Consider the following 10752-nt stretch of genomic DNA (forward strand, 5'->3'; position numbering starts at 1 on the left):
TCATCAGTAAAGGGTCTGAGAGATGTGGTAGTCCGGTCAAAGGGTGTTTTAGAAACAATATCTGTGATGTTTGAGCCGGACGGGGTGGCCGAGCGGTTCTAGGCGCTACAATCTGGAACCGCGCGACCACTACGGTCGCAGGTTCGAATCCTGCCTCGGGCATGGATGTGTGTGATGTCCTTATGTTAGTTAGGTTTAAGTAGTTCTAAGTTCTAGGGGACTGATGAGCTCAGCAGTTAAGTCCCATAGTGCTGAGAGCCATTTGAACCATTTTTTTTGTGATGTCTGATGCAATTTATTGTGGTCCTCTTTCAGCTTGAGCTTCATTCCAGACATAGAAAACAGGGTCTGTGGTTTCTATATTTGTTACACAGAAGCTATAAAATGCAATTTGTCGCGCGTAATATGCCTCTCCAATATTCAGTTTTGGCTGAGGCTGGACTTGCTGCAAGTCAAGTGCAAAGGTTTTACTTCCGTGTGAATTTATGAAAAGCTCGAGCTTTCAGTTTATGAGCACGAAATTCAATCATTAATTTCATGTTTTGATTTTTATTTACAGAACTTTGAATTTCTACCGCGTTCTAAGGCAATAACTGCATCCGTCACTAGCAGGGGAGCCAGAACCCAAACTGATTTTTGAGTTGAAAATGTACAAAAATCCATGTTAGCATGCGGTTGTTACTTACTTACCTTAGTGAAATAATAATGTTCTTTGTTTAGATTATTACGTTGGAACATTAACTGCAAGTATTCCAGAGTTTGTTGGATCATTTCCTGTTTAGTATCGATACAAAGATACACTTCATTAAGAAGAAAAATTAAAATGAAAAATAGTGCGAATGTGTATTAAATCAGCAACTTACTTGATATTTCACTGTGACAGCTATTGGCTTTATTTTGCCACTTTCTCCGCGAATGCTCCGACGCTTTGTACTGCTTACATCCAAAAGATAAGATATTTTTTTATCTTTGAGTTTTTTATTTGGTGTAGAAAATACGTTTCTTTTGGTTCTACATAGAACTTTCACTGGGACAGAGCAACAATTAAAGCGACCCTCTCTATATTGGCAGGGAGGATCAAAAATTCACTAAATAGGGATCTTTATCACGGCATCTATTTATCGTGGCGGTATTTACTGATGAATGTCACGGAAACAACTATTTTCCAGAATGAAATTTTCCCTCTGCAGCGGAGTGTGCGCTGATATGAAACTTCCTGGCAGATTAAAACCGTATGCTGCATCGATACTCGAACTCGGGACCTTTGCCTTTCGCGGGCAAGTGCTGTACCAACTTTTTTTCTTAAGTTTCGTTTTGTTCTGTATTGTTCGTTGACTTTGTTAGTGACGGACGTCCGATGACACTCGTTCAGGTTATTCGTTGATCCGTTCACTCAGTTAGGGTAGCTAAACCCTCTGACCGAACTCGCTGAGCTACCCAAGTACGACTCACGACCCCTCCCCACAGCTTTAATTCCGCCAGTACCTCGTCTCCTACCTTCCAAACCTCGCAGAAGCTCTCCTGCATACCTTGCAGAACTAGCAGTCCTGGAAGAAAGGATATTACGGAGACATAGCCTAGCCACAGCTTAGGGGATGTTTCCAGAATGAAATTTTCACTCTGCAGCGGAGTGAGCGCTGATATGAAACTTCCTGGTAGATTAAAACTTTGTACCGGGCCGAGACTCGAACTCGGGACCTTTGCCTTTCGCGGGTAAGTGCTCTACCAACTGTGCTACCCAAGCACGACTCACGACCCGTCCCCACAGCTCTAATTCCGCCAGTACGTCGTCTCCTACCTTCCGAACCTCGCAGAAGCTCGCCTGCATACCTTGCAGAACTAGCACTCCAGGAAGAAAAGAGGCAGGAGACTAGGTATTGGCGGAATTAGAGCTGTGGGGAGGGGTCGTGAGTCGTGCTTGGATAGCTCAGTTGGTGGAGCACTTGCCTGCGAAAGGCAAAATGGTTCAAATGGCTCTGAGCACTGTGGGACTTAACTGCTGTTGTCATCAGTCCCCTAGAACTTAGAACTACTTAAACCTAACCTAACCTAAGGACATCACACACATCCATGCCCGAGGCAGGATTCGAACCTGCGACCGTAGCGGTCGCGGGTTCCAGACTGTAGCGCCTAGAACCGCTCGGCCATCGTGGCCGGCGCGAAAGGCAAAGTTCCCGAGTTCGAGCCTCGGTCCGGCACACAGTTTTAATCTGCCAAGAAGTTTCAGATACTATTTTTAAAATGAGAAGGTATAAACAGAAGATTTACCTGATTTCAGTTTCCACTTCCCTTTTTGATTTCTTCTCCATTCTTTTTCTTGTTCCACGATCTTTGCGCTCCTCCCCCCTACAATCACACTTTCCTCTTCTAAATTCACTGGACACAGTACACATAAAACAGAACAGAATACTGCTGTTATGCAGTACTAACAAAAACGATTTTGCTAAAACGATGTCAAACAATACCAGAAGGCAACAATGCCGACAAAAGCTTTGAGCAGCCGCAAGCATTGACAAAAGTTAAACACTACAGTGGACAGTATACAATTTGTTTTCACCGCTCATTTTCAAGGTACTGTGTCGGTGTTACAATATGCAGATAGACGCAATCTGATTGATGGGTCATGTAGAGCACAAGAGCACATAAAATAATACGACTAGAAATTGCCCACAGGTGGGCAATACAGGTTTTGATTGGCTGCACGTCATATAAAGATGGCGGTAGAATCGCCTAGACAGCGTATAAAAGGGCCGTGCATTGGCTGAGCTGTCATTTGATTCTTATGAAAAGCTCTGCGACATGGTTGTGGCCGAACGACGGGAATTAACAGACTATGAAGCAGAATGGGAACTGGAACTAGATGCATGGGACATACCATTTAGGAAATCGTTAGGGAATTCAGTAGTTCGAAAACCATAATATCAAGAGTGTTTAGAAAATACCAAATTTCAGGCAGTATCTCTCGCGACGGATGACGTAGTCGCCAACGGCCTTCAATTAACGACCGAGAGCTTCTACGTTTGCTTAGAGTTGTCAGTACTATCAAACAAATAACTCTTCTTGAATTAACGGCAGAAAGCAGTGTGGGACGTACGACGTATCCGTTAGGGCAGTGAGGTGAAATTTATCGCAGACAACCGAAGCGAGTGCCTTTTCTAACAACACGACATCGCCTGCACCGCCTCTCCTGGTCTCTTGACCATACTGGATCGTCCCTAGACGATTGGAAAACCATGACTTGGTCAGATGAGTCTCTATTTTAGTTGGTAAGAGCTGATGGTAGGGTTCGAGTGTGGTGAAGAATCCACGTAGCCTTGGACCCAGGTAGTCAACAAGACACTGTACAAGCTGGTGGTAACTCCATCCATAATGGTGTGGGCTCTGTTTACATGCAATGGACTGGGTCCTCTGGATGTTCGGCTACTAAGAGGCCATTTTCAGCCATTCATAGACATCATATTTCCAGGAAACAATGGAATTTTTATGGATAACAATTGGGAATGTCACCGGGCCACAGTTGTACACGATTGGTTTCTTTCTGGACAATTTGAACGAATGTTTTGGCCACTGTGACATCACAGCCTTTATCACTGCGATTTTTAACATGTAAAAGTTTTTTTTTTCTGTATTCGCGTCAGTAAGTGCGAACTTTTAACATATACCAATGAATGTTGTAACCAGATATCTTTGCCGCGCTCCTGAAAAGCGCAGAATATCACGATAGATATAAACTGTTATACGCTGCTATCGATCAGTAAAAAAAACGATGCACCGATGTTTCAAAATAACAATTGCCAATTTTTACTTCTGCAGGGAGCCGCGCCGCTCTCTAGCTGTTCTTCTGTGAATGTGTTGCGAGTCGGATGCGAAAGTATTGTGCTCCATACTGATATAATCATTTTATTGTAAATTTAAGAGTTTAAGTGATTAAAAATATATGTAGCCACAAACAAGCGAGAATGTGTATCATGAAAATTGGCTCCACCGCCACAATGGGTGGCCATGTTAATGTAAGTTTCCGTTTCATAATATAATACTTGAAGCCTTGAAGTTTATTTAATTTCAAAGAAAATCTCTCAACCTTATTTTCATTAATTATACTTGTGATAATCTTTTCTGTTTAAAAGATTTATGCAGCTTATGATCCAGCGTGTGTTCTGTCGGAACAGGAGGCTGTCGTGACGACATCGCTATAGTATTTATTCCAAGTTCTTTCAGTTCCGTTTATATGTTCGTACAAATCCAATTAGTTGGTCCCTTAGGTTTCTTTCATGTAACTTCTGTCTGTTTTCTCCGCGCGATCTTCCTCCGAAAAAAATTTCTGTTCATTTTTTAGTAATTTTCGATATCGCGAATGAGAAAAGACAGCCGCCTCCTGCTCCGAACGAAACACCACGACTTTTCTAACGTCGGAGAGTACCGCACGAATTTTCCGCTAAAAGGTAATATAATTTCTTAAAGCTGGATCAATTACACATGTTGCTGCTGTTCTCCGACAAATCTGGTGTGATTAATAGTAATTTATTCTGTCACGGCAAAAAGAACCAATTTTATTTTTACCAAAGCAACAAAGCTTTGAATTAAATTACTAAGAGAAAAAAAAAAACAAATCATACCAGACCACCCAGATCGCCCGACATCAATCGCGCCGAACATTTATAGGATATAATAGAGAGGTCAGTGCGCACAGTGGCAACACCTTCACAATGATTATGGACGACTATAGAGGCAGCATGTCCGCCCTCGTGGTCTCGCGGTAGCGTTCTCGCTTCCCGAGCACGGGGTCCCGGGTTCGATTCCCGGCGGGGTCAGGGGTTTTTCCTGCCTCGAGATGACTGGGTAGTGTTATGTCGTCTTCATCATCATCATTCATCCCCATTACGGTCGGAGGAAGGCAACGGCAAATCACCTCCATTAGGACCTTGCCTAGTAAGGCGGTGCGGATCTCCCGCATCGTTCCCCTACGCTCTGTAAAGAAGCATGGGACTTTGTTTCCATTTCCATAGAGGCAGCATGGCTTGGTATTTCTGCAGGGGACTTTCAACGACTTGTTGAGTGCACGCCAAGCAAAAGAGGGTCGGACGCGTTATTAGAAGATATCCCATGACTTTCGTGACTTCAGTTCAAAAATGGTTCAAATGACTCTGAGCACTATGCGACTTAACTTCTGAGGTCATCAGTCGCCTAGAACTTAGAAATAATTAAACCTAACTAACCTAAGGACATCACACACATCCATGCCCGAGGCAGGATTCGAACCTGCGACCACAGCAGTCGCGCGGTTCCGGACTGAGCGCCTAGAACCGCTAGACCACCGCGGCCGGCCGTGACTTCAGTGTTAAGGTAGTTTACAAAAGTCACTTAAGATCAGTAGTTGATTACTGATCGTCATTTTGAGATTGTCACCCAGTATGTTTTATGAAGGAGATAGTGAAGTTCCAAAGAAGAGAGTTTTTTTTTTTGTTTCGGGATCGTCTGTCTGACGTCAGAGTGTCAGGAACATATTAATCGAACTCCTTGAGAGATGGGGTGGGATTCACTAGTCTTCTGACTGGTTTGGTGCGACCTGGCACGAATCCCTCCCCTATGCCAACCTCTTCATCAAATTATAGTATTTGTACCCTGCATATTTGTGAGATGTATTCAAGTCTCTTCTTGTTCCTGCAATTGTTGCCCTCTAGAGCGCCCTGTGGTGCCTTATAAGTTTTTATCTCAGGCTTTAACAAGTGTCCTATAATACTGTCCCGTTTTCTTCTCAGTGTTTCCCATACGTTCCTTTCTTCATCTGTTAGGCTGAGAATCTCCTTATTCTTTATCTCATCAGTCCGTCTTACCAACATTCTTCTGCAGCGTCACATCTCAAATGCTTCAATTCTCCTCTGTTCTGATTGTATCGAATTCCAAGTTTCGCTTCCATACGATGCTGTGCTCCAAACGTACATACTCAGAAATTTCTTCCTCATATTTACGCCTGTAATTGATATTACTAAACGTCTTCGCCTGTACTAGCCTGCTCTTTAGATCGTCTTTTCTGCGTCCGTCATGTATTACTTTGCTTCCAAGGTACCAGAATTACTTTACTTCACCTACTTCGTGGTCACAATTTTGTTATAACCTCATTTCTCCTATATCTCATTAGGTTCTCTAATTCTTCTTCACTTTCTCTGAGAACAGTAATATCACCAGGAAATATTATTGTAGGTACGTTTCATCTCCATTTTTAAACACTCTCGTGATCTTTCTTTCATTTTCGTGATTGCTTCTTCGATGCACCGACTGAAAACTAGGGACGAAGGAAGATCTTTATCTTCTTCCATCCTTAATCCGTGTCCTTCGTTCTTGATATTCGATTCGTATCGTTTCCTCTTGGGTATTGTACAGTTGTATGTAATCCGTCTTCCCCCGTAATTTACAAAAAATTTCGATCGTCTGACACCATTTTACAGGGCCGAACGCTTCTGTAGGCCCAAAAAAAACCTGAGCGTCATCTAACAGATCCTCGATTTTTCTATTCCTTTGTGTCGTCTGTTATTCTTACCAGCATCTTGGTCGCATGAGCTATTAAGCCGATTACACGACACTTCTAACACTTACCGGCTCTTGTTATCTTCGGAATTGTGTGGGCGATATTTATCCGAAAGTGTAATGGTATGTCGCAAGTCGCATAGATTCTACACCTCAACTACAGTTGCCCATTTTTTGCCATTTCCCACAATGATTTTCCAAACTCTGATGCTATGTTATCCATCCCTTCTAATTTATTCGATCTCAGGTCTTCTAAATATCTTTTAAATTTTTCGACTCTAATACTGAATCTCCTCTCTCTTCTGTATCGACTCCAATTTCTTATTGTATCACGTCGTCAGATAATTCCTCTGCCTCGTAGGGGGTCTCTCCTCTGCGTTTAACAGTCTAATTCCCGTTGCAGTCTTATGTTGACACCCTTAATCTTAAAGTGATTATGAAGTCGGATGATGACATTTAATACGTGGGTCTTTAATTTACAGTTGCCTATTAGGTCCTAAAAGCTACTGTTAACGAGTGGTTCAAGGTTTAAAGCCTGCCGAAAGTATTGTATGCTTTTAACTGGTATGCTATTTATATCCTTGCTATATTCATTTCCTTAACTGCATTAAAAATAGTGATAATCTTTTAGTTCTTGTCACTGTGATTTGCTCATTAGCTATAAAAGAAAATTGAAGAAAGTAGTAACATGGGGGAATTTAAAGTGTTCTTCAGTGTACGCGAGTAGGTAGGCGCCTACAACACGGTTAACGGCTGCCCGCACAACACAAAAGTGAAAGTGGCTGCCTCGCGTTGGGCGAGTAACTACCGGTCATCAAGGATACCTGCAAAGTATCTGCAGTTACACTGAGTCGGTACGGTACCGTGACGCGCATACCAAAGCAGTCGACACGCGGAATTAATGTCAGAGAAAGCATATTTACATCATAATCGTGTGTCACTCAAGTACAAAAACCCAGTAATTCTAACAAAACAAATTATATATCGAGAAATCCTTGAGAGAGTAACTCACAATAGAAAGAGAGAAAAAAAATTGGAGATCTATGTTGACGCTTTATATTGGCTATAGTCTAATATAACATGATCTCTGTTTACTCCTTTGGTCGGGTGTGGTTTTCAGGATTCACATCGTAATCTTAGGCTTTATCTCCCCTGTAACCTTTCTCATCTTTCACCAATAGTTATCGATACCTGTTGAAATTCTTCAATGTTTGCATCATTAAATAAAGTGTTCAAGTTTTTTAAGCACTAAACGCTGTAGAAGCTAACTACAGATGGTGTAGTCCCTGACGCTGCGCCTCGCAGCGAGAGACTAAACGTTATACTGAAAATTATCGAACACTATTGCCAAGGTCCAATTACCTGTATTTCACGATGGAATTTGGTAAGATAAAATGCGGAAGAAACTCCAAATAATGATATTCCGTCTACATAATGTCTCGACGTCCACGTAAAATGTCTCTTTAAAGACCTGTAGCGAGCTTATCCCAATGATAGTATTGCTCTAAAGAATACTCTTAACAGAGAGTCTTAAGCTGAAAATCACGCAGGGTAATCATCGTATCGGGTGACCTCTGTTTTGTGGAAAAAAAGCGTAATCACCACTGTTCGTGGCAGTTGCTTAAGGAAAGTACTTTACTGTTTACAAATGTCCAGTTCGTAGGTTTTGTAACGTGTCACGTGACACTTGCAATTACCTTCGAGGACAAAAAAACAAATGGTTCAAATGGCTCTGAGCACTATGCGACTTAACTTCTGAGGTCATCAGTCGCCTAGAACTTAGAACTAATTAAACCTAACTAACCTAAGGACATCACACACATCCATGCCCGAGGCAGGATTCGAACCTGCGGCCGTAGCGGTCGCTCGGTTCCAGACTGTAGCGCCTAGAACCGCACGGCCACTCCGGCCGGCCCTTCGAGGACAAAGGGAAGAATTTTTCATGACCAAAAAAGATCTTCTTGCCTCAGAATCTATAGCTACTGGACCCAACTGACTGATATCTTGATCGAAAAAGCTCGCCTGGTTTATACGGAACTCGCAAAGAGAGATGATAGCCGGGTGGACTTTCTTACTACGAGAAATCATGCTGCAGAAGTCATTCGTGAAGCAAAGCTTCCCAGCTAACCCAGTTCGTACAGCATTTCACAAAAAACAACACTCATATTTTCTATAGATGCTGGAGGAACAACCTTAGTAAATACTGCTTCGCTTCCCTACTCGCAAATCGCACCTCCCCCTGCCCCGTTCTCTGAGTCTATATTTGAAAGATCCTAAACGAAAAGTAACTTATAATCAAAAGAATAACTGTCAAGTCCTGGCGAGTCCGTTCTTGACCGTGAATCTCTGCAATAACATTTTATTTTGAAGAAAGAGCCCAAACCAGCCGATACCCTACTCAACCCAAGAAAGGGGAAATCAGGTTTATCATTCAGTTGCCAAGGAACACTGAAGCAAGAAATGCAGATCCAATATTTTCTGACATCAGGAAACTCAAGATCATCCACAAAATTTGGGAAAATGGAAAGCTAATGATTAGCTTGTCATATGCTCCGATTCACCGTCTTCACAAAAAGGGGTACCTGACGGACATGATGTAAATAACTCACTTATCCAAACAACATAGAAACATCTCTCAAATAAGCTAGAGACCCAAGCTGCAGAACAGCTTGACTCAAATCTCAGAAAATGTGAAGGAAGATTTAACAAACGTCGGTCTCATGACCACCTAGTTACGAAACGTAAATACATTATCATCTGCATCTGAAACTCAGAAACAAGAAAATAATTGTTGCCTTCGTTGATTTCCAGAAAGCTTATGACTCTACAGATCGAAACACACCGTTCCAAATACAGAGATAAATGGGCATGGACAACAAGAAAGCAGCAATTTTCCAACAGATATTGACTAACACCAAGTCCTAAATGAAACTGAGAGAAGAGATTTTTAAACAAGGACGGGTGGTCTACAAAGGGACAATTTCATGTCGAAACTTTCCAATGATGTGCCAGAAAAAGTAGTCCTCAAGTGGAGCAAACTATTACGTCATTAAGAGTTCTACACAGTCACAAAACAGGTCACGGAACTGAAAACCGAAGAGACCAAATCGAGCCTCCAGATCTGGTTTGAGAAAACTACGTTTACGACTACTTTCAAGACAACGTCCAGAGTACCAGAGAGACCAGAACAAAATGAGGCGGGACAAAGATGCAGTCACACTACTGACGTCGAACAAGAAGTTAGAACCCAATGAAAGACAGATTTGAATGAAGATCCTTTGTCCCCGTAAGAGAGGATGACGCAGTAGACGGCTTAAGCTATAACAAAGAAATGTTATCTCATGTGGAAAAGGTGACACATGCCGTGTGAAAAAAAAGAACAGCTTCCTATGGTCACATAGCACGGCTGAGTGCAAAAAGACTTAGCAAGCGATTTTTACCTATTTTCCGATCAGAAGGAACCAAGGAGCCCTGGTTCATTGAGGTTGTACACCACACTGAAGATGTAATGTTTAATGAATGCATCGTCAAACATAGCCGAAACAAGGAGAAACTTTTAAACAAGATAGGCAAAAGTTTAAAACTGGGAAGAAATGAATTGAAGAAAGAAAAGAGAATCACATAAAACGAAAGAGAGAGCACTGACTGCCAGTTAAAGTACAATGAAAGACGCAGTTGAAACATCGTCGTCTGTAGGTGTCAGAACACAACAAGTAAAAGAGGAAGTAGTAGAAGTAATACTGTTTTTTATTAAGCTGCAAAATACACGGATGACTAGAGCAGATGAGCACCTACCTAACAGCTGGTATATTCGTTTTCGGCACGTATAACAGCGGCGACGAATCGTGGCATGGAATCAATGAGGCCTTGGTAGGTCGCCGGAAGGAGTTGGCACCACATCTGTACACACAAGTCACGTAATTCCCGTAAATTCCTTGAAGGGGAATGGTGAGCTCTGACGCCACGTTCAGTCACATACCAGATGTTTTCGATCGTTTTCATATATGGTAAGTTGAAGGGTCAGCACGTCAATGGGAACTCGCCACTGTGTTCCCAGAACACATCCTTGGCCTTGTCACAAGGTACTTTATCTTGCTGAAAAATGCCACTGCCGTCGGGAAATATAATCTTCATGTAGGGCTGTACGTGGTCTGCAACCCTCGAACAATACTCCTTGCCCGCCAAGGTGCCTTGCACGAGCTGCACTGGACCCGTAAATCCACAGAG

This window comes from Schistocerca cancellata, chromosome 3 (assembly GCF_023864275.1).
Source record: "Schistocerca cancellata isolate TAMUIC-IGC-003103 chromosome 3, iqSchCanc2.1, whole genome shotgun sequence".
NCBI lineage: Eukaryota > Metazoa > Arthropoda > Insecta > Orthoptera > Acrididae > Schistocerca > Schistocerca cancellata.